The following is a 25861-nucleotide window of genomic DNA, read 5'->3' on the forward strand; positions in this document are numbered from 1 at the left end:
CCACTGGGAGAGTCAGGGGAGGTGATCCCTGATTCCCTCTGGTGGTCATCTGGTCAGTTGGGGCACTTTTTTGGGACTTGGACCTGAAAAAAAAGGGTCCAAATAAAGCAGACCAAATTCTCGTTAAAAACGCCCTTGTTTCGATTATCAGCTAAAGACGCCCATCTCTCCTCGGCCGATAACCACGCCCCAGTCTCACCTTCACCACGCCTCCGACACGCCCCCATCAACTTTGTTCGTTCCTGCAATGGAGTGCAGTTGAAGACGACCAAAATCGGCTTTCGATTATACCGATTTGTTCACCCACGGGAGAAAGACGCCCATCTCCCGATTTGGGTTGAAATATGGGCGTCTTTCTCTTTCGAAAATAAGTTGGTTAGGCACTCAGTAGATGAGCAGGTGATAGGGTTCATGAGGAGCCCCAAAGGAAAATTAGTGTTTTTAGAAGACCAGAGGTGAAGAGGATGAAAGAAAAGGTTTTTTTCTCTTAAACGTTACATGGATGGCAATTCTCTAATGGGACACAAAAGTGGCACCTATTCTATAAAGGATCCACATTTTGTTTGTTTGTTTCTTTGAAGTGCTTCTGAAATCAAAGGACGGCTCCGCAGAAGCAATTTAACCAGCCAGGAACTGTTGCTGGCTAGTTAAATCGTTTTGAATATCGAACCCATTGAATTTTGTTTTTGAGCTCTACTCTCGTGACTGTAACAAGTACCCCTGCGTACCAACGCATTGCACAATTAACATACATTCCACTGCAAGAGAACCATTCATTTGGAACATAAGAATAGCCATATTGGGTCAGACCAATGTCCATCTTACCCACAAATGCCTGACAGAATCCCAAATAGTAGCAAAATTCATGCTACTGATCCCAGTAACAAGCAGTGGCTTGACATATGTCTGTCTCAATAGCAGACAAATAATTATCATCCAGTTTCTACTCTATTTTTTCTTTTCTTTCTAAGGCTATAAAAGCAGTTCTTCTTCTTCTTCAACTTCAATCACATTCAGAGGCCATAAATGCTCTTCATCTTCGTCAATCTGGGTTTAGGTCAGGTTTCAGTACCAAAACAGTCATCATTGGTCATTGAGCTGCATTTACATTTGGAAAAAAAGGTAAGATTGCTTTGATAGTGTCTTTAGACTTAGCTGCTGCGTTCGATTTAATTGATCACAATCTTTTACTTCAGCGTTTGCATTCCTTGGGAATTACCGGTACATGACTCAAATGGTTAGGCTCCTTCTTAGTGAACTGTTCATTTAAAGTAACCCAGTCTTCATCTGTTTCTTCCTTGTGTTCTCTTCTATGTAGTGTCCCCCAAGACTCTGTTTTGTCCCCCTCAATCTTCAATCTTTATATTAGTCCTCTTCCCTGCTCATTCAGACTTTGGAATTAGTTCCTATGCAAACAATTTTCTCCTCAATTGACCTCAAGCCTATTCAAGACTGTCTCTGTGAGGTAGCCTTGTGGCTTAGGAATCATCATCTTGTTTTAAACTTTGATAAAACAATAGCTAGCTGGATTTCGAGTTCTCTTTCACTGCCCTCCTGTTTCTTCATTTAGATATTTAGGGATTATCATCGATTCTGTACTATCTTTTGACCCTCATGTTTTCTGCATCGACTTTGATTAATCAGAAATATAGTTAACACAGATTCATTTTCCGCTGATATAAATGCTCAGTATGATTGCTGCAATGTTACCTATGCAGATATTACCAAGGCTAATTTGGATTGTCTTCAGATGCTTCAGAACATCGCTACCCGTATTATCTGCTGAGTTTCCAAATATGATCGGGTTATCCCTCTTCTTCAGCACCTTCAATGGTTGCCAATAGAATACAGAATCCAGGTCAAAGTTCTTATGTTGACACACAAGGCCCTCTATACTTCCACTCCCTCATACTTGGCTGCTTTGACTATTCCATGTGCACCGTTCCGTACTCTCCAGTCCCTAGCCAATAATAGGTTAGTTTTACCACCTCCCTCAAAGGCTATATGGGAATCTACTGGCGCTTCTGCTTTTTACTTTCTATCATCAGCATTACGGAATGCACTTCCCAAGCATCCTTGATTAGAGATATCTTATCACTTTTTCGGTCAGCTTTAAAAACTTACCTTTTTCCAATTAGCATTCGATACTTTTGACCAGTGTTGTTCAAAATACTAGGTCAAAGTACTTAAGTAAAAGTAAAAATAAATGTGTATTTTAATACTTACTTAAAAGTAAAAAAGTACAGTGAAGAATATATTTAAAAATTTACTTAAGCAAAAAAGTTGACTAATATAATACTTTTTGTGTAAAAAGTAAAAGTAATGCAACTACAATGAATGCAATTATTGTTAATGTTTTTTTATCCCAACAACTTTATTGCTCTACAGTACAATCCACTTTGCCTTTAGTAAAACTAAATTCATGAAAATGGCTGTCACTCATGTGAGTGCACTTGTGAGTCATTAAACCTGCACAGCTAAAAAGGTTCAACAACTGCACTAACAGAAAGTAGATTGTTCAGTCTGATAAAATGTTCCTTCAAATCAGGCCAGGTTACAATATTACTGATGTCTTCTGACTGGGTCTGCAGGTTATGATCAAGGGAATCTCTGAAGCACTTGACTTCCATATAGCAAAGAATACTTTATCATCAGCATTAGAAGTAGTGCATCATCTTTATCTTCATTCTCATCATTCTGAAGAGGAGTAGCCTAGTGGTTAGTGCAGTGGACTTTGATCCTGGGGAACTGGGTTTGATTCTCATTGCAGCTCCTTGTAACTCTGAGCCAGGGCCACCGAGAGGGGGAGACAGGGGGGACAAAATTCCCTGGGCCTCCAGGGGGGCCCGGCACCGCACGTCCCTTGAATCCAGCGATTTCCTCACCCCCTGCCCTCCCATCCATTGTCCAGCGATTCTCCCTGCCCTCCCTCAGCTCCCTCACAGCCCTCCTCGCTCGCCATTCCTTCCGGGCCCCCCTGCCATTCCTTCCTACCCCCCCCCCCCGCCCCGCTTAACTGTTTTAAGTTTCTTCCTCCGTCGCCGGCAGCGCTGCCATTCATTCTCACAGGCAGCTCCGATCCCCTCTGCCGCGTCTATCCGGCCCTCTGATGCACTTCCTGTTTACGCAATGTAGGGCCAGATGGACGCAGCAGAGGGGAGTGGAGCTGCCTGTGAGAATGAATGGCAGCGCTGCCGGCGATGGAGGAAGAAACGTAAACGGTTAAGCTGGCGGGCGGGTAGGAAGGAATGGCAGGGGGGCCCGGTAGGAATGGCGAGGAATGACGGAGGGGAGCGGGTGGAGGGGGGGCCCAGGGGCAGCCTTGTCCCGGGCCCAACCCAGTCTCTCGGCGGCCCTGCTCTGAGCAAATCACATAACCCTCCATTGCCCCGGGTACAAATAAGTACCTGTACATACTATGTAAACCACTTTGAATATAGTCGCAAAAAAAAAAAAAACCACAGAAAGGCAATATATCAAGTCCAATTCCATCCTGTTTCAAAGAAGGCTTTCACAAAGTTGGAATGATTGTCTGTTGTTGTTCTAACAATTTTTCATCTGATTGCAAACTGAATATTTTTGAGAATTGATGCAAGAACATCAAACTTGTGGGAACCCTTTAGTCTTAAGGCCAGACAAGCTGACTTCCTCCCTAAAGACTCAGCAATCCAATGGACAGTTCATAAGTACATAACTATTGCCATACTGGGACAGACCAAAGGTCCATCAAGCCCAGCATCCTGTTTCCAACAGTGGCCAATCCAGGTCACAAATACCTGGCAAGATCCCAAAAAAGTACAAAACATTTTATACTGCTTATCCCAGAAGTAGTGGATTTTTCCCAAATCCAATTTAATAATGGTTCATGGACTTTTCCTTTAGGAAACCGTCCAAACCTTTTTAAAACTCTGCTAAGCTAACCGCCTTTACCACATTCTCTGGCAACGAATTCCAGAGTTTAATTACATGTAGAGTGAAGAAATATTTTCTCCAATTTGTTTTAAATTTACTACTTTGTAGCTTCATCGCATGCCCCCTAGTCCTAGTATTTTTGGAAAGCTTAAACAGATGCTTCACATCTACCCATTCAACTCCACTCATTATTTTATAGAGCTCTATTATATCTCCTCAATGTAGGGGGTCCTTTTACTAAGGTTTCACCGAAAAGTGGCCTGCACTGGTATAGACGCATGTATTGGGCATGTGCAGGTCCATTTTTCAGCACACATGCAACCAAGGCGGGTTTTTTTTTGGGGGGGGGGCCGAAAATGGATGTGTGGCCAAATGAAAATTGGCACATGTCCATTTTGGGCCTGAGATCTTACCACCACCCATTCACTTAGCGGTAAGGTCTCACACATTAACTGGGCGGCAATCGTCAGCGCACATACAACATTGATTACCACCCAGTTAGCACAGCGCACCAGAAAACAAAATATATCTTCCGGTATGTGTAGTGGATGCACGTAAAAAATGAAATTACCGTCCGGGCCACGTGGTGGCCAGGTAGTAGTTCTGAATTGATGCACATTGGGCTGGCATAGGCACCTATGCGGCTTAGTAAAAGGGCCCCTAAAATTTCCCATGGGATGATGAGCAGTCTGTTGTGGTAGAGATATATGTCTGTTCACCAAGAATTGCTAGCAGCTTCAGCTTCATCCCCACTTTAAAGTGACCCAACTCATCACTGTTCTGTTTGGTTGGAGACTAGTAACCCATTCAACAAACACAGGCAACTCCACTGTTCTTCTAGGTTATGCTCACTGAACAGCAAAATTTAAGATGAGATGATCCACTGTCTGCATGACGAGGTTTGCAATAGCAAAATACTGCTCCCAGTTTTGCTGTTTCAATTGGTTTACAGAGGAATCATCATTTACATTTACATTTACATTCCATTTTTCCTTTTTACTTTTAACTGCAAACATCAGATGTAACTGAGTAAAAGTAGTAAAAATTGGCAAAACTGTTACTTCAGTAAAAGTAACAAATGTTATCCTGTACTTCTTTACAAGGGATTCGGTGTGCGCCAAATTCAGAATTACCATCCAGCTCACACTCTAGCCAGATGATAGTGCTGATTTGGCGTGCACTTTAGGTCTTCTTGCAATTTTCACAGTCCACGTGTGTTTTGTGTAATCTGCAAATTTAATCACCTCACTTGCCATTCCAATTTCCAGACCATTTATAAATATGTTAAATAGCACCGGTCCCAGTGCAGATCCCTGCGGCACCCCACTATTCATCCTCCTCCATTGAGAAAAATGGCCATTTAACCCTTCCCTCTGTTTTCTGTCCAATAACCGATTCTTAATCCACAACAGAACATTGCCTCCTATCCCATGACTCTTTAATTTTCTCAAGAGTCTCTCATGAGGATCTTTTTCAAAAAGCTTTCTGTAAATCTAGATACACTACATCAACCAGCTTACCTTTATCCACATGTTTATTCATGCCTTCAAAGAAATGAAGCATATTGATGAGGCAAGACTTTCCTTGGCTGAACCCTTGATGGCTCTGTCCCATTAAACAATGTTTATCTATATGTTCTGTAATTTTATTCTTTACAAAGTGTTACCTTTCCTAGATTTTAATTTCTCTGACCCTTTGAGTTCTTTCAATACTCTCCACTACTAATAATAATCTTGCCCCTTTGGTCAGTAAAACAATTCCCGTATCTCATAATATTACGCGGTTCACAAAATACTTATCAAATTTAAAATCCTCATGCCGTTGGTAAGAGCGCCGATGGTGGCATTCCAGTGATTTAGCTTTGAAAACTGAATGATGGAGATATTTAAACATTGCAAAGCTGCTATAAGTAGTGCCAAAAAGTTTTATTGTGCTTCCCAGATTGACACTTCACAATCTAGCTCTAGACAGTTTTTTTTAGCATATTTAGAAGTCATTCATCATGTAAACCAGTTCAGGTGATCAAGATAATTTTCCATCAGCTTCTAATTTGGCATATGATTTATTGACAAGATAGAATTAGAAACTCTGTACCTCCTAACCTATTGGCGGTGGCTGATATGTTAGATATGTTGTCTTGTTTCTCCAATATAGCACCCTTCTTCACACTTTTTGTATTGAATGACATATACCACATTTGAAGATGACCACATGCTCTTCACATGACCAGATGCTAAAGACAAGGATCAATTTACATAGACATCATATTAAATATCATAATGCCAACCAGGATGTCACCTCTTTGGTTCAGCACTTTACAAAACCAGAACACTGTATCATTGATCTTATGATGAGAATACTAAAAGGAAATTTTAAGACAATCCAGGAACCTAAGACCTTTGAAGTCAAAATGATAAAATATTTTGATACCCACCAAACAGGCCTTAACAAAGATCTTGGTTTTTAACCCCATTATAAACCATAAAATTCTACTGCTTTGTCACCCTCTTATCACCCATCCACCTCTCCCTGTCTCTCACCCACCCAGCTCTCCCTGTTTCTCACCTAACCCACCCTACCCTCTTCCTGTGAGAATGGCCATTGGAATGCTTTTGTGTTTCATTTATATATTCTGACATTTGTCAATATTAGTTCATTTCTGATCTGAAGAAGAAGGGTTACTTTTGAAAGCTAATCAAAAAATGTGTTAGTCCAATAAAAAAAGGTATCATCTTATTTTCTTTTCTTTGTTTGATTTCTATTTATTACCTTCTAAGTCTAGAGACCCCTATCTCTTGTTTTATCCTTCCTCTCCTGGAGTGAGATTTAAGAAAATTTTGGTAGATTCATTTTGCTACCAGGCAGTCCACATCTGACTTTCTTTATCTTTCCATCTATGAGTCTCTTCATATTATCATTTTTACAAAAATCTAAAAACTTATCTGTTTAAGAAATTCTTTGGCTTCAATTAACTGGATATAGTATTCTTTTTATATTTTAATCTCTTTTTGTTACCCGTTCTGAACTTCTTTTTAGTGGGAGTCAGCGGATACAAGAGCCGTATTACATTACATATAATAGTTTCCACTATTTTGCCCAGCACTGATGTCAGGCTTACTGGGCTATAATTCCCAGATCACCCATGGAACCCTCCAATCTTCAGGTACTATGGATGATTTTAACAACAGTTTACAGATCACTAACAGCAGATCAGCAATTACATGTTTGAGTTCTTTCAGTATCCAAGGATGCATGCCATCAAGTCTAGGTGATTTACTACTCTTTAATTTGTCAGTTTGGCTCAGTACTTCTTCCAGGTTCACTGAGATTTCTTTCAGTTCCTCCGCATCATTACTTTTGAAAATCATAGATCTCTTACATTGTCTTCTGTAAAGACCAAATCAAAGAATTCATTCAATCTCTCCGCTATGGCTTTGTACTCCTTGAGTGCCTCTTTTGCTCCTTCATGATCTAATGGGCCCACTGGTACCCTCACAGGCTTTCTGCTTCTGATGTACATGAAAATGTTGTTACTGTGAGTTTTTGCCTCTGAGGAAAGTTTCTCTTCAAATCAATGCTTTGCATCTAACTTGCCAGTGCTTATATTGCTTCTTATTTTCTTCATTGGGGTCCTTTTTCCATTCTATGAAGGATATTCTTTTGACTCTAATAGCCTCTTTCACGTCACCTTTTAACCATGCTTGCTGTCGTTTGCTCTGCTCTCCACCTTTGTAAATACATGGAATACATCTGGTCTGGGCTTCCAAGATGGTATTTTTAAACAACATTCATGCCTGATTTAAAGTTCTAACCTTTGCAGCCAATACTTTTAGCTTCTTTTTAATCATTTTCCTCATTTTGTTATAGTCACCCTTTTGAAAATTAAATGCTGCTACAGTACATTTCCTTAATTACTGCACTCCAGTTATTAAGTCAAATTTGATCATGTTATGATTACTGTTTCCCAGTAGACCCAAATGCATTCCACTAAGGACTATATCTAAAATAGCTCCCCTTTTTGTTGGATCCTGGACTAGTTGCTCCAAGAAGCAGTCATTTATTACGTCTAGGAATTTTACCTCCCTAGCGCTCCCTGATGTAACATTTAATCAGACAATATAGGATCATTGATATCACCCATTATTATACTGCTGCCCAATATGTCAGCGTTTCTAATTTCTGTAAATATATTTCTATGTTATCTTACAAACATTGCAGACAGATTAAGAACCTAAGTAAGATTTGGCTTGTGCCTCCTGTCTGCTTAGATAAAAAGAAGCTGGGTTTGGCAGGAGGTTATATCCTTCTGATAATTTTATAAGAAATGTAAGCTTCTATGAAAACAGCTCTGACTTAGGGAGGACTGTGTGAGAGTTTCAGAGAGGGAGGGCAGAGTTCTGCTTCTAATGTGAGAATGGATGTGCACTGAGTGAGATCTCTGCCAGGGAGACACTTTATTTATGATTTTTCTCACTGCAGTTAATTAATCACAGTTCTAATTAGGCATTCAGAGGAATGAGAGAACACTTCTACACCTAGTCCATGGAAGATTGTTTGGCGACAGAGCAATTTTAATTTAGCTGTGACTGGATTTCAGTAATTTTTACAGATTTAAGATTTCAATAATCTAATTTACACATATTGCATTAGAGAGGTTTTTTTTTTCTTTTCCTCAGTGGGGAATCTGTAAAACAGAAAAGACAATTAGATTTAAGAAAATAATTCACTGGTGATTACATGTTAACATGATAAAATTAATACCAAAATACACTGGGTTTAAAAGGGATTTGAAGGCTAGTACATGACAATTGTAGTAGTGTCTATGGCCAAAAATACTTTCCAATACTTCCCAAAATTTCTCTCTCATGGCACACAGACAATTAAGGGTCCCCTGTTATAGTTAAAGACATTTAGGTCCAATAAATAAATAATAAAATCAGAAAAAGACTGGACACAGTTCTCAATTCGTAATAAAGTCCCCCTTGAATGGCCTCGCTAGTAATAGACAAATATAAACAAGAGCAGGGCAGGTTAATAGATAAAACCGTGGGTGGATTGTTATCCCCTGATGCTTTAAGGGGTCCTTTTACTAAGGTGCACTGAAAAATGGCCTGCGGTAATGTAGGCATGTGTTTTGGGTGCACGCAGATTCATTTTTCAGCGCGCCTGCAAAAAAAATGCCTTTTAAAAATTTTTACTGAAAATGGATGTGTCAAAATAGAAATTGGTGCGCGTCCATTTTGGGTCTGAGATCTTACTGCCAGCCATTGACCTAGTGGTAAAGTCTCACGCGGTAACCGGGCAGTAATGATCTACGCGTGTCAAATGCCACTTGGCATGCAAAGCAGACGCACGCCAGAAAATAAAAATGATTTTTCAGACACGCTTATCAGACGCGTGCCAAAAATAAAATTACCACAAGAGCCACATGGTAGCCAGGCAGTAACTCCAAATTGGCACACATTAGGCATGGGTAGATGCTTACGTGGCTTAGTAAAAGGACCCCTAAGGTAAGTAGCACCCACCAGCTCCACTGCTTTCAATTTTCTAGGTCCCCTCTTTTTGGCAGCAGCTTCACTCTCTTATGCTCTCTTGGACAGGGGGTCAGGATCAGGTCTCTCTGAAGATCAAATTCCTCTTCCTTCTGTGCCTCAGTGGACAGCTATGGATCAGACTGACAATGCTTGTGCTTTTTATCCTTTCTCCTTAAATCCTAGATCATGGAGCCAAAGATTTTGTGGGGCCTGGAGTGTGGTATCTTACCAATAGAGTCTGTACTGTTACTTTTCAAGACTTCACTTTTGATCCCTTTGCACTTCTTTCTGGTGTTCCTCAGGGCTCTAGCCTCAAACCTATACTTTTCAATATATTTTTGGCCCCTTTCCTGACTCTGGCCCAGACCTTGGAAATGAAGACATTTGTTTATGAAGATGGCATTCAAATACTCTATGCTCTACGATCTGCTGAACAAAATCAGCTTATAATCCCTACTTATCGCATTATAGTTCATGAACATATCAAGCACTCTATCTTCTCCATCCAAGGACCAGAACTCTGGAATCCTCTTCCAGCCTCCTTAAGATTACAACCATCCTTGGCAAAGTTCAAGGTAGATCTTAAAGCCTATCTTTTTGATGACGCTTTTTTTCTGACATTTGCTGTTTAGATTCTGTTCAGGATACTCACTGATCTTATAGAGCTTTACCCTACCATTACATGTTTCTTACCTATCATTATTGTAGTTCTACCCCCTCCTTTAAATATTGTTTGTTTGTATTATGTCGATTTTATTTATTTATTCTATGTGTTAGATGTAAACCGCCCTGAAGGCTACCATGGGGCAGGGTAGTAAATTCTATATAAACTTGGAAATTTAGAAACTTGGATAATCCACCTAACTACTGTTCTGCATACTCCTTGCTGGACCACAGCTCTCCAGAAAGGAAGGGATAAGGCTCCTCCCTGAACTTAGAATTTCATACTTCCCTCCAAAAGTACAAATTGTATTGGACCACTTCCTCAGAATAAACCTCCTCCTGTTTAGATTTGATTGGCACCTTTTTGGAGCAGGGATCAGAATGTTCGTCCTGCAACTGCAAAGGAAGGCACATTTTGGCAGCCTTCTACTACTACTACTACTACTACTACTACTACTTAGCATTTCTATAGCGCTGCCAGGGTTACGCAGCGCTGTACAAGTTTAAACATGGGGAAGGACGGTCCCTGCTCAAGAGAGCTTACAATCTAAAGGTAACAAGCTATGTAGTCAGTGTAGGTATCATGAATGGGGAAGGTGGTTAGGCGCCAAAAGCAAGGGAGAAGAGATGGGCTTTGAGTAAGGACTTGAAGATGGGCAGGGAGGGCGCATGACGTATGGGCTCGGGAAGTCTGTTCCAGGCATAAGGTGATGCGAGGCAGAAGGGGCGGAGTCTGGAGTTAGCGGTGGTGGAGAAGGGTACAGATAGGAGTGATTTGTCCTGAGAGCGGAGGTTACGGGTGGGAACATACGGGGAGAGGAGGGTAGAGAGGTAATGGGGGGCTGCAGATTGAGTGCACTTGAAGGTCAATAGGAGAAGCTTGAACTGTCTACGGTAGCGGATTGGGAGCCAGTGAAGCGACTTTTCACTTTGTTTCACTTCTCAATTCTAATGAATTTGTATCAAAAGCCTTCTGCTCAGCTGTTGCCTGTGAGGTTTTCTCACTGGTTGTGCCCAGTATCTGAACAATTTGCCTCCAGAAGGTTAGGTCCCGGTGTGTTTAAAAAAAAATTATAAATCAGAAGAATAGTAAAATAAAATAGCAAACAATGCACCACCAATGGACTCCTACAGATAAAGAGGAGAGAATGTGCTGCTGACTTTATACTATAAACCCTATCTTTAAAACAAAAGAGAGAGGATAGAAGAATATTGCAACAAGAAAAACTATAAAAAGCAACTGATGGAAATTTAATGGAGTGGAGGAGTGGCCTAGTGATTAGGGTGGTGGACTTTGGTCCTGAGGAACTGAGTTCAATTCCCACTTCAGGCACAGGCAGCTCCTTGTGACTCTGGGCAAGTCACTTAACCCTCCATTGCCCCATGTAAGCCGCATTGAGCCTGCCATGAGTGGGAAAGCATGGGGTACAAATGTAACAAAATTAAAATAATGTAGCTGCTAAGTCTCAGAGGGCCTTGTGAACTCAACCATTACCTGTGGCTGAATACCTCAAACTCACCCCTGAGCTCAGAGACAATTATACTAACCTTGTCTCCAAAGTCCTAAACTATGGATAGGAATGGAAACAAATGATTTTGAAAACCAGTAGCCAGACAGAAGGTAAGTAGAAGTTACTTCTTTATTTTTAACCCAATTTGGGGTATAGAAAATGTGGTGTTCAAGTTAACAAAATTGGTTCTTTTGTTGCATAAACATATGTTCAAACAATTCTTCATATAGAACAATTTAACTAACAACTCAAATTTCTTTAACAGGTACAGTAATACTGCCCTGGAACAACAGTGAAACCATCAGATAAGTATTGACCAAATTATCTTATTTTCCTTCTTTTACTCTATAGCTATAACTTTCTTTTGTAGAGTATATCTTAAGAATTGATTCTTTGTGATCTATTTTAAGTTTTTCAGGTGCAGACGCCTGGAACCAGTCTCTAGATAAGGTAAGTTTGAGTAAGCTGAGTGACTTCTTAATGTCCTTTCCTTTGCTGTATATGGAGGTGCAGACTTATCTTTATTTGGTCTTTCTTTGTGCTTCTTTTCTTCACCTTGCTTGACCATTGGAGCTCAGGTTCTTTTCTTCCAGCTTTAGAACCTACTGCCTCACACTTTAAAACAAATCAATAAAATAAAATTTTCTTCCAGTCTAACAATCATCCAATCTGGGTCCTGGAGGACCCTCCACGGTAGCAGTGAAATACCGCAATTTACCAATGTTACCATGGAACTCCACCAGGACGCCTCTAAATCTAGGCCCCAGCTTCACTTTGGGCCTAGCACTGGCCTGGGAGCACTACTGTGCACGTGTGAAAAGTTACTCATGCCCAGAGCCTCCCCTTCATATGCCGAATCCAGCCATTCAGCACGCCCAGACAGGAAACAGCACTCCTCAGCCAGGCAGCATCAGGGAGGTTGCAGAGAGTGCAACCTCTTCCCAGGAAACCCCATACCACCTCCAGAGCCTCCAATGAAGACAGTACTGGCCACCAATGACCCTGCCTAGGCCATGAGCCCCCCCCCCCCCCAATCCAGGGGGAAAAAAACCTGGACCCCAGGTACAATATATTAAACTTTAATCCACTTGGTTACATTAAGATCCCTAATTTCTAAAGGTCAAAGAAAAGATGTTCTCACTCAACCACGTTTTAACACAACTGAGGGCTTCTGTAAAAAAAAAAAAAAAAGACATGGAGAGAGAAAGAGGAGACCTAGGTAGGAACATCAGAAGAAAGTTATATGTAGAAGAAGAAACGGGAGACTCAGAAATAAACAACAGAAGAAAAGTTGGTATACTGAGAAACAGAAACATCAGAAGAAAGAAGCACAAGTAAAAGGGCTGATGCAGAGAGAAAAATAAGGATCCAGAAAGGAAAATCAGGACAAAGGTTGGTAAGAGAGATGTTCAGAGTTCTAGATGGAAGGATGAGGTAACGATGGAGAGAGGAGACCTAGAATTGCAAGATAATGAGATAAATGAAGGTCAAGCTAAAATGTCAACAAGAAGAAAGACCCAGAGGTGGATGAATTAATGACTGAGCTCTTAACTTATTTGGAAATGGATCAATATACTGAGTTCTAAGAGAGGGGGATATTACCCATGTTAAATGTAACACCTAGGGCAAAGAGTATGATAAGTAAGATGAATAAGGCTATAACCTCTATAAAGGGGCAATCTATTGATATCACGAAAAGGAATCAAATAAAATACTTTGCAGAAAAAAATATTACCAGGAAAATTCAGCCAACAAGAATTCAGAAAAAAAGAATGAAAAGAAAGATGATTCCTTGGGAAAAAATGCATTGAAAATAAAATAAGTTCATATGTTCCAATAGTAAATTGAAAGTAGCAGCTGAAGCACAAAACCTTAAGAGGTATGAAGAAAACAGAAAAAAAAAAGTGGAAAAACAGTTCTATACAGAAATGGGAAAGAGTCTAAATACAGTGAAAATATCACCAACTAAAACTAAAAAAGAAACATTCTGAAAAAAGGTTATACAAGGACCCTGTAAAATACAATTGAGAAGCAGAATGGCTACAGAATTTAGAAAAGGGAAACAAAGTTATGGAATAGTCTGAAATAAAAATAAAGGTGTTGTTTAAAACTCTCCAAAAATGGAAGAGCCCTAGCCCAGATGAAGTGACCAATTTTGGCTCAAACTGTTACCATCATTCCAATAAGACCTAGCAGATTTTAAAAAATCAATTGATCAGGTAGCCAGCCAACACCACAATAGCTAATAACAAGACAAACACTTCTTCCAAAAATTGCAGACCCATTATCCCAGAAATTCTAAATTGTGTGACCTAAGTTGCGTACGAAAATCTGGTTGTATTCTATTTTGCACGCACAACTAAATTGGCTTAACAAACCAATCAGTACCAATGATTGCCACTAATACGCTTTAATTAGAATTTATGCGAATATATTTCTAAGCATGTTCTATAAAGTGATGTGTGTAAATCCTAAGATACAGATCTGAAAGAGAGGTGTGGCCATGGGAAGGTCATGGGTGGATTATGAGCATTCCTTGCATTTATGCGCAGTGTTATAGAATATGCCTGTTTCGCATATAACTTAGGCATTGGCAATTATACCAGGTTTTAGTTAGCGTAAATACTCATAACTAAATATACTGGCAGGAAACAGGCGCTGAGTGTATTCTATAAACGATGCCTAAATTTAAGCATATTCTATAAACCATGCCTAACTTTATGCATAGTTTATAAAATACACCTAGGCATATTTTTTCTGTGCTGATATTTTAGGCGTCATAAATAGAATCTAGCCCAATTTGTATACATACAATCTATAAGCTATTCACTGCAATAATCATATCAACTCTAATAATATCATGCCAATAAAACAGACTTACAATTAGAGGGGAGCATATGAAACTAGAATAATTAATGATGAGTAAAGTCATCATGGCCAGTACTAAGAAAACATTTATTAGCACCCCACATTCCTGGATAATAATTTGCCTTGAAACATACAAAACAAATTCTGGATTGACTGAAAATGTGGCAAGTCCCACTCCATCTAAAACATAAAAATGTACACTTTGTCATTCCTAAAACCAAAATCCAGCAAGGCAAGTTTTAGGGAGACTCCCTTTGCTACTTGTGGTATTTAATCCACTATTATTAACTCAATGTGCTATGGATATAGCTTTAATTCTAAAATGGTAATGATCCAGTGGTTACATCACATTTACTGTGTGTAGATGACTTGAAGATCTGCTATTCTAGTGACCAACAATTAGCAGAACATCTCCATGTAGTGTAAAGCTTCTCAGATGACATCAAGATGACTTTTGGTCTGAACAATGATGAAAGGGGGTGGATAGGCACACAGAGGAGGGCAATGCTGAAAAAGGGGAGGTGAGATACAGACATAGAGGAGCAATGCTGAAAAGCGGGGTAGAGATAGGGACACAGAGGAGCAATACTGAAAAAGAAGAGGGAGATAGGAGACTGGGAGGGTAGATGGTGAACATGGGGGAGGATAGGGACAGGGACACAGCTGAAGATGCTGGAAAAGAGGTGAGATAAGGACATAGAGGAGATAGGCACCCAGAGGGGAGATGCTAGAAAATGAGGGTGATGGGAACACAGAAGGGTGATATTGGAAAAGAGGTGGAATGGTGACACTGAAGACACAGAAGGGAAATGCTGGTCAGGACAAATAGGTATGCGGAGGGGAGATAGATGGTGGACACTGAGAAGAAATGTCAAATGGACAGAGATCCTGCAAAGACAGGAAAAAATAGAGGAAAGTACAAGAGAGGCACTGGGACCAAAGTGAATGGAAAAAATAAAATTCTCAGACAACAAAGGTAGAAAAAAATAATTTTATTTTTATTTTAAGATAAAGTAGGTGGTAGCTGTGTTAATTTTTTGTTTTATTTGTTGTTATTAATTTGTAATGTAGTAAATGGAATATGTCAGTTTCTGAAATTTACATCTGCTTCTTTATAGAAGTACAAAGGGAAAATACTTTTGTTTTTTTGGTGTTGTTCTGCATGCCAGAGTCTGTTTCTTTTTGGGTGGGGGGATCGGCTGCATTTTTGTCTCCATATTTTATTTATTTATTAGAATTTATTTACCACCCTTTTGAAGGAATTCACTCAAGGCAGTTTACAATCGAATAAATCAAACATAAGCAATAAATAATTTTACAGCAGTAAAAATATTCAAATAATACAAAGTATGATGATAGTACACTACTTACAATGTCAATGCAATATGTAATAGAACATTGTAATTGACAGCGTAGGGTATAAGCAAAGATGGAACATATAGATAGGTAAGAGAGTAAGAGGAGTTAGAAAGTAAGGTGATTAATTTAAAGAAAGGTGTAATGAGGTCAGAGAGATGGTTAGATATTATCTCAGCTAGGGTAGGAGTAGATAAACATCTCCTGCTGCAGTATATGCAGCCCATATCACTCCTTGTGTACGTGAGTGAGACTACCAAGTTAGTTACTTCTTCTATTAAAGGCCTGGTTGAAGAGCCAAGATTTACCTGCTTTTCAGGGAGTGCATTCCAGAGTGTGGGGGCTACTCTGGAGAAGGCTTTCTTGCAGGTATCACATCGTGTAATGTCTTTTGGACAAGGTATGGTTAGTGATAGTCCTTGAGAGGACATGGAGGGGCATAATCGAACGGAAACGCCTATCTCCATGGGCGTTTATCTCCGAGAACGGGTCCGTGAAGGGGCGGGCCGAACCGTATTTTCGAAAAAATGGACGTTTTTGAGCTGGGCATTTGTTTTTTTAGCGATAATGGAAACTAAAAACGCCCAGCTCAAAAACGTCCTAATCACAGCCATTTGGTCATGGGAGGGGCCAGGATTGGTAGTACACTGGCCCCCCTGATATGCCAGGACACCAACTGGGCACCCTAGGTCAGTGCGGTGGACTTCAGAAAAAGCTTCCACACCCATAGCTCCCTTACCACAGGTGCTGAGCTCCCAACCCCTCCCCCAAAACCCACTACCCACAAATGTACAACACTACCATAGCTCTTAGGGGTGAAGGGGGCACCTACATGTGGGTACAGTGGGTTTTGGAGGCCTCCCATTTACCAGCACAAGTGTTACAAGTAGGGGGGATGGGCCTGGGTCCACCTGGCTGAAGTGCACTGCGGTACCCACTAAAAGTGCTCCAGGGACCTGCATACACGCAGGCCTCTAGGACTGGTTGCTGCTGTATAACATTGGCACACCAGTTAACACCTGAAGACTAATCTCTCCGAAAACGTCCTTTATTGGAATAAGCACGTTTACTCACAGTTAACTGCAGATCAGAGGTTGTGCTCCACTGGCAACGAGTCTACCTGGTACTGAGATTAACAGTAGGTCAGAGCTGGCAGAATGCTGGGAAGGGGGCGTTCCAAGATGGCGACCTGAACGCTGCTGTTGAGAGCGGTTCGAGAAGCGCTGGAAGAAAAAAAATTTCCTACAATGCCACATACTAAACGTAAAGGAGCGGTGAGGACCCAGCTGCCGAAGGCACTTACTTCAACTCCAGACCAGCAGACTCTCGACCGTTTTATACAGCGAACCATGCAGGAGTCCGGTTTGGCGAGTCCGCTGTTGAGCCGAGACGAGGGAGCGTCAGAGCTTCTAGGACGAGAGGTTTCCCTCACACCGCTGGAGTTGGTACCGCCTCCCTGCCCAGTGAAGGTCAGAGGTGAGGAAACCCCGCTTGATGCGGAAGGCGCTGCTAGCGGCGTTTCGATCGGCGGATCACCTCAAGACCTAAGCAGGGAAGATTTGATATCGAGGGAAGATCCAGGAGAGGTGACTCATACGGAGGTTTGGAAAGCGGTTCAAGGTTTGACCGTAGCAGTGACTAAGTCTATTAATGAGATTACAACGGTTGTAAGTAAGTTAGAAAAAATTGATGCCTCACTTGAAAAAGTTAAAAAAGATGTGTCTGAACAGGCCCAGCAAAACCAAATTGTGGCTAATGAATTAAAATCTTCAGTGGACGCATTGATAAAAGATAAACAAATAACTCAGCGAAAAATTGAACAAATGAAGAACTATAATCGTCGTTTAAACTTGAGGCTCCTGAATTTTCCTATTTCATCATTATTAAAATCAAGTGATTTATTTAGAATGTATCTTCAGGAAATTTTACAGATAGATTCTTCTAATATGCCCCCATGTCATAAGATGTATTATTTACCTTTAAAAGATTCTGTAAAGAAGGTACAAGGAGAAAAGCAGGAGCCTCAGAATTCAACTGCATTCTTAGAAGAATCGGATGTTGAAATAACTAATCGTGGTACTTTAATTGTTCAATTTGTTTTTGAACAAGATTTAAATCAGGTTTTGAAGCTTTATTTTAAAAATTCATCAAAATTGTTTCATGGACAAAAAGTTTGAGTTTATCCTGACGTTGCGAAAGCAACACAAGAGAGGAGGAAACAATTTTTGGAATTAAGAAATGAGACTAGAGACTTAGGGGCGACATATATGTTAGCATATCCATGTAAGTGTAGGATCAATTTTCAAGGAACTAAATATGTGTTTTATGACCCATCACAGCTACGGACATTCTTGGACTTGAAGAACCTAAGTAAACGCAATATAGAAACAACTTTACCAACTAAAGAATAATAGTTATGGTTCCAGGTTAAGCCGATTTATTTTAAATATTGAGGTTAATTTCTCCATTTAAATACCTGTCGCCCCCCTCTAACCACATAATTGAGGTCTAAGGAAGATATAAAGTGTTTCTTTGAATGGATAATGATGTATACTACTGCTATGTAATTTTAGCACGGTTGGATCTGTTTTTCCTTTGCAAGTGGATGTTAACTTGTAAAATAAATTTAATAAACAAATTTAAAATTAAAAAAAAAAAAAAAAGAGCTGGCAGAATGCTGTACAATGCCCTCTTTCAGCCACATTCAAGGGAAGAACTAGGTTCTGTAACGTGGCTACCACAGGAAAGGGAACTAAAACTGGCTTACAAAAATGGCCACTACTGCATGGACTACAACAGGAAACACAACAGGGCACACTCTGACCCAGTAGGCAGGGGGAAAAGCACCATGGGAGAAGAGCCTACCAACTACCAACATCGTGAGACTGTAACACAAGCTAATGAAATCACGGAGCCCAATACCCTACACCCACCACAATGCAATGCTGATGTGACCCTGTACTGCACCCAAGAGCCACATCTGACCCAGGGAAAGGCTGTGACAGGATCGAAGACATTCTGCTGTCATGGAGGTGGGTACGGCATTTGAGGCTGGCATACAGGCTGGAAAAAAAGTTTGCAAAGTGGGGGTTTTTTGGTGGGAGGGGGTTAGTGACCACTGGGGGAGTCCGGGGAGGTCATCCCCGATTCCCTCCAGTGGTCATCTGGGCAGTTGGAGCACTTTTTTGGGACTTGTTCGTGAAAAAAAGGGTCCAAAAAAAGTGACCCAAAATCGCGGTAAAAACGCCTTTTTTTTCGATTATCAGCTAAAGACGCCCATCTCTCCTCGGCTGATAACCACGCCCCAGTTCCGCCTCCACCACGCCTAAGACACGCCCCCATCAACTTTATTCGTTTCCGTGACAGAGTGCAGTTGGAAACGCCCAAAATCGGCTTTCGATTATACCGATTTGGGCGCCTTTGTGAGATAAACGTCTATCTCCCGATTTAGGTCGCACTATAGGCGTTTTTCCTTTTCGAAAATAAGCAGGTTAGTGTCCTTGGAGGTGTGTAGAGGATCATTCTATTCCTCAGGTACTTGGGGCCATTTCCTTTACATGCCTTGAAGATCAGACATAGAGTTTTAAATTTAGCCCTGTATTGTACTGGTAGCCAGTGACGTTTTTGCAAAAATGGTGTGATGTGGTCACGTCCCTTGCAACCTTCTATTAGTCTTGCTGTAGCATTCTGAATCAATTGGAGCTGGTGCAGGCCTTTGTAGTCAGACCACTGTAGAATGCATTACAGTAATCCAGTCTTGATACTATCATGGCATGCAGAACTGGGATAAGATTTACCTTCTCAATGTAAGGAAAGAGGCAGCGTAGCTGTCGCAAATAGTAGAAGCAACTCTTGAAGGTTGCTTGGATTTGGGGAATCATTAAGTGTTGAATCTGTTTCCAAGGGTCCTGACTTATGATTTGAGGGGAAGTTTGTACTTCCCAAAAGAGATTTGATGTCGGGTATGTATCCACTTGTGCTAGGGACCCAGAGAAGGTTGGTTTTACTTGGGTTCAGGCAAAGTTTGTTGTGTTTAGCCCATTCTTTAACTGATGCTAGACAGGTAATCAGTTTATTCAGGGCTGTAGATAAGTCAGGTTCCATGAGTATGAGCAGCTGCACATCCGTGTAGATGTAGAACTGAGTGTCCATTGACGAAATCAGCTCAGCTAGTGGCTTGAGGTAGATATTCAACAGAATAGGTGACAGTATCGATCCTTGTGGTACCCCACAGGTCAGTGCCCATGGTGGCAATGAGTTGCTGCCAAACATTATGGATTGTTGCCTGTCTGATAGATAGGATCTGAGCCAAGCAAGTACTATTCCATTGATACCTGTTTCTGTCAGTTGTACTAGCATGATATCATGATCTATAGTGTCAAATATAATGATATATTTCAGTAAATCACGTTTCGAATCTGCCAAACCCCTCCAAGAAAAACTGCACTGGCTATCAAAGAACGTATTACCTTCAAAATTTGCACCTTGGTCCACAAGATTATCTATGGTGAAACCCCAGGATACATGGTCGACCTGATTGACATTCCAGACAGAAACAGAACTAAAGCATCACGTACCTACTTAAATCTCCACTACCCAAGCTGCAAAGTTCTCTAATACAAACTAACCTATGCATCAAACTTCTCTTATATAAGCACACAATTATGGAATATACTCCCAAAGACTGTGAAATCAATTTACGACCACTCAGACTTCAGGAGATCATTAAAGACCTACCTATTCAAGAAAACATTCCCTACCAATTCAACCTAGATCCCTCCAATCTGCAACACAGCAAACCACAAGCTGCACTGGACACCACATACTACTTCCTATCCCTGATCCCTAGGCACCTGAACATATTAGTTTTACCCGACCCTAAGTTCAAACTGTATCTGTTTCCATACCGGTCTAGGCGATCGCCTTGCTTGCAAGATGTAAGCCACATTGAGCCTGCAAATAGGTGGGAAAATGAGGGATACAAATGCGACAAATAAATAAATAAATAAAAGCTGCTGAGAAATCTAACAGTACTAATACCGAGGCGAATCCCCTGTCTTAGTTTATGGTCATTCTTAGGGGTTCTTTTGTTGGAACTATGGACTGGTGTACTATCTTCAATGATTCCTTTTTATATGAGCCATGGCTGGTAAAATGGGTGTAGATACTGTGGGGACAGAGCCATATATATAGTGACTCCGCCCTTACAGTTGGCACTGTATGAGTACTGGTACCTTTTTTCCTATAAAAAAAAGCACTGGTTATCGTTATTAAGTGGTAAAATCCTAGCTCTGCCCAGGCTCCCCCCAAGCTCTGCCCACAGGCTCCTCCCCCCAGCACTAATTGCACAGTGCAGGTGTGTTTAGAGCTGATTTTCAGTGGCACTGTCAGGTTAAGTGAACTCTAATATCAGCAGATAGGCAGGAAGAAGGGATTTAACGAGGCAAGAAGCTCTCCTGCCTGACTAAATTGCTTTGAATATCAGGTAGAAAGTTAATGGATTCTACTGAGAAATATTTCATATCATTAGAGGAAGAAGTCAAGGCTGGCTACCCAATCTGCCCTATATTATTAATGGAATCTAGCAATTTGCATGTGGAAAAATAAAATTACATGAGGAATGATGTTTAGGCAGGATGATGTTAAAATTCATTGTTTGCTGATGATATTGTATTAACATTCTATACTTTTTGTCCAGCTTTCTTGAAGAACTGGATCCCTAGTAAAACATAAGGATTTGAGATAAATTATTCTAAATCAGAAGTGCTAAATATTTCATTACCTGAAGAACAAATGAGTTCTGTTAAATTAAACTTTCCCTTTAGGTGAGTCTCCAATTATTTAAAATATCTGAGGATTAATATGCTTAGAGGGGCATAATTGAACGAAAACGCCTATCTCCATGGGCGTTTATCTCCGAGAACGGGTCCGTGAAGGGGTGGACCGAACCGTATTTTGGGAAAAAATAGACGCCCATGTTTTATTCAACAATGTGTGAGCTGGGCGTTTTTGTTTTTCAGCGATAATGGAAAATGAAAGCGCCCAGCTCAAAAACGAATAAATCCAAGACATTTATTCATGGGAGGGGCCAGGATTCGTAGTGCACTGGTCCCCCTCACATGCCAGGACATCAACCGGGCACCCTAGGGGGCACTTTTACAAAACCAAAAAAACAGGTAAAAGAGCTCCCAGGTGCATAGCACCCTTCCCTTGTGTGTTGAGCCCCCCAAATCCCCCTCAAAACCCACTGCCCACAAGTCTACACCATTACTATAGCCCTAAGGGGTGAAGGGGGGCACCTACATGTGGGTACAGTGGGTTTGGGGGGTTGGACGACTAATAAGCATTAAGCAGCACAATTGTAACAGGTAGGGGGGGATGGGCCTGGGTCCACCTGCCTGAAGTCCACTGCACCCCCTAACAACTCCTCCAGTGACCTGCATACTGCTGCCAGGGAGCTGGGTATGACATTTGAGGGTGAAAATAAAAAGTTGTGAAACATCATTTTTTTGTGGTGGGAGGGGGTTAGTGACCACTGGGGGAGTCAGGGGAGGTCATCCCCGATTCCCTCCAGTGGTCATCTGGTCATTTAGGGCACTTTTTGGGGCCTTATTCGTGAAAAAACAGGGTCCAGGAAAAGTGTCCTAAATTCTAGCTAAAAACGCATACTTTTTTCCCATTATCGGTGAAATGCGCCCATCTTTGTTCGGCAGATAACCATGCCCCAGTTCCGCCTTCGCCACACCTCTGACACGCCCCCATCAACTTTGTCCGCATCCGCGACGGAGTGCAGTTGAAAACGTCCAAAAATCGGCTTTCGATTATACCGCTTTATTCGTTTTTGTGAGATAAACGTCCATCTCCCGATTTAGGTCGGAACTTGGGCGTTTTTCTCGTTCGATTATAAGCAGGATAGTATCCTTAATAATTTGTCTAAAGTCAATTAATCTGAATTTATAACACGCATTAATAAAGATGTAGGACGTAGGTCTGAAATTGAAGACAGGAAATCTTGGATAGGCAGAATGATAAGTTTAAAAATGAATTATGTGTTTCATATTACTCATTACAGTTCCAAAGACAGATAAGTAAAGTATTCAGAGAGGTTTTTATAGTTCCTATGGAACGTCAAATTGCTAGGTCACACAGCAGCAGAGAGCGACAAACTGACTTCCAGCCTGGGAGGGAATGTTCAAAGGTTCTTTAAAGGCACCAGAAAAATGACCCGACATGGGTCCTTGTTTCGGTGGATGTAGCCACATGCCTCAGGGTAACAAGAAACACTGTGTATGGAAAATGAAATAGAATGTCAAACCATACAGAAAAAGTATATAAAACATAAATACAATGAATATAAATTAAACAAAGTGAGACTGTATAAAACAAAGTACCAGACATGTTAAAAATATAACGTTAAAAGAAGTAACTGCCATAAAAATATGGGTCATAAAAATGGAAGAGATGGCTGATAAATAAGAGATGGACATGCAAAGTAAAAAATGTTACACGAAAGTGTGTGAATAAAAATGATAAGGAATATGCTGATGATACACTTGCCATTATACAGGGGATATGGTCAAAAATAAACATGCACTATTTAGGGGATATCAAAAGGCACTCCCACTTCTATGTCTATGTGAACAGAATTTGAACCTGGTGCAATAGATGAATGTAGATTCCAGGATAAAAGACTGCACTGGATATACTGTGAGACATATGTAGAGATATACAGTAGTTCACATTGATTGCTTTGAACATTCTCAGGCTAGAAGTCAGTTTGTCGCCCTCTGCTCCTATGTGGCTTTTCTTTGGTGTTCCGCGAAGGGTTTGTCCCAGTGGCATAGCTAGGAGGGGCCCCCAAATTTCTTCTGGGCCCCTGGTTTTGCTGGCAGGGTCCTCCAACCCCCGCCAGCAGCAGACTTCATCCAGCACCGGTCTCTGGCACCGTAGCGTTGCCTGCCCTGCTGTCTCTTCCCCTCATGTCCGGCACACTCCTTTTAGAGAAATTGAGCATGCCAGAGATCAGCGCTGGATGAAGGCTTCAGCTGGCGGGAGTTGGGGACCCCCACCAGCCAAGGTATTTGCAGTGGCAGGGGGTGGCGAGGCTGCACACCAAAATGTGCTCCCCTACCTCGGGCTCTGGCCCACTCCCACCGCGAGGTCTGTCTATGCCCCTGGTTTGTCCTGCTTCTCTTTGATATCAAATTGCTAAGCACTTTGAATCAAACATAAAATATGGATTGGCAGAATCTGATCTATATATTACCAAGCACGCCAACTCGCTGTTGTATCTGATTAGCTAAGAAAGTGAGATATATTAAAAATGGATTATTCTTTGTAAGGTTTTAACATGTAAGGTGTGGGATTCCATATCATCCAACTGGAATTTCAAAATATGTACCCTATATATTCAAGTACAAGTCGATCTCATCTATAAGGTGAGGGCTGTTTTAAAACTAAAAATAGACAAAAATGTTGTGACCCCTGTATAAGTCGAGGCTCTTCTCCAGCCCTCCCTCCCTCACCTAGGCCAGCACCTCTCTTTCCCTCCCTTCCACTTCTGGGGTCCAAAATTGCTCCCTCTCTCTCTCTCCCTCCCCTCCCTCCGCTGGCCCGTGGGTTCAGCATCTCAATCTTCACCCTCCCCCCTTGCTGTGCACCTTCAAACTTTTCTAAAGGTCTAAAATATAAACTAACGCACGCGTCAACCTTTTCATACCTGAGCACACAATTCTGGAATGCGCTGCCACGCAACTTAAAAACGATTTATGAACTAACTAACATCCGCAAACTACCTCTTTAACAAGGTATACCACAAAGATCAACAAATGTGAACTCCTCCACATACATCCAGAATTGTCTTATAATATCTGCTTGTTATACTACTATCATGTTTTATCATTATAATGTTACCCAGGATCCTTCTGTAATACTAAATGTCTATTTTCTTATATACTTCCACCATTCATGATGTATTGTAAGCCACATTGAGCCTGCAAAGAGGTGGGAAAATGTGGGATACAAATGCAATAAATTAATAAATAAATAAAGAGCAGCGGCAATGCAGTGATACTTCTAGGCTGCCTACAGCCTGCTCTGGAGCACTCTTTCTGATCCATCCCACTCTCTCTACTACTACTACTTATCATTTCTATAGTGCTACTAGACGTACACAGCGCTGTCCACTTGAACAAGAAGAGACAGTCCCTGCTTGACAGAGCTTACAATCTAATTAAGACAGACAAACAGAACAAATAATAGAAAAGGGAATATTAAGGTGAGGATGATAAAATAAGGGTACTGAACAAGTGAATAAGGGTTAGGAGTTAAAAGCAGCATCAAAAAGGTAGGCTTTTAGCTTAGATTTGAAGACAGCCAGAGATGGAGCTTGACGTACTGGCTCAGGAAGTCTATTCCAGGCATATGGTGCAGCAAGATAAAAGGAACGGAGTCTGGAGTTAGCGGTGGAGAAGGGTGCAGATAAGAGAGATTTACCCAGTGAACGGAGTTCCCAGGGAGAAGTGTAGGGAGAGATGAGAGTGGAGAGGTACTGAGGAGCTGCAGAGTGAATGCACTTATAAGTCAATAAGAGGAGTTTGAACTGTATGCGGAATCAGATAGGGAGCCAGTGAAGTGACTTGAGGAGAGGGCTAATATGAGCATAGCAACACTGGTGGAATATAAATCATATAGCAGAATTTTGAACAGATTGAAGAGGAGAGAGATAGCTAAGTGGGCGATCTGTGAGAAGCAAGTTGTAATAGTCTAAGTGAGAGGTGATAACAGTGTGGATGAGGGTTCTGGTAGTGTGCTCAGAAAGAAAAGGGCGAATTTTGATGATATTATAGAGAAAGAAATGACAGGTTTTAGGAGTCTGCTGAATATGTGCAGAGAAGGAGAGAGAGGAGACGAAGATGACCCCAAGGTTACGAGCTGATGAGACAGTGAGGATGAGAGTGTTATCCACAGAAATACAGAATGGGAGAAGAGGAGAGGTTGGTTAAGGGGGAAGATAAG

This window comes from Microcaecilia unicolor, chromosome 1 (genome assembly GCF_901765095.1).
Source record: "Microcaecilia unicolor chromosome 1, aMicUni1.1, whole genome shotgun sequence".
In the NCBI taxonomy this organism is placed as follows: domain Eukaryota; kingdom Metazoa; phylum Chordata; class Amphibia; order Gymnophiona; family Siphonopidae; genus Microcaecilia; species Microcaecilia unicolor.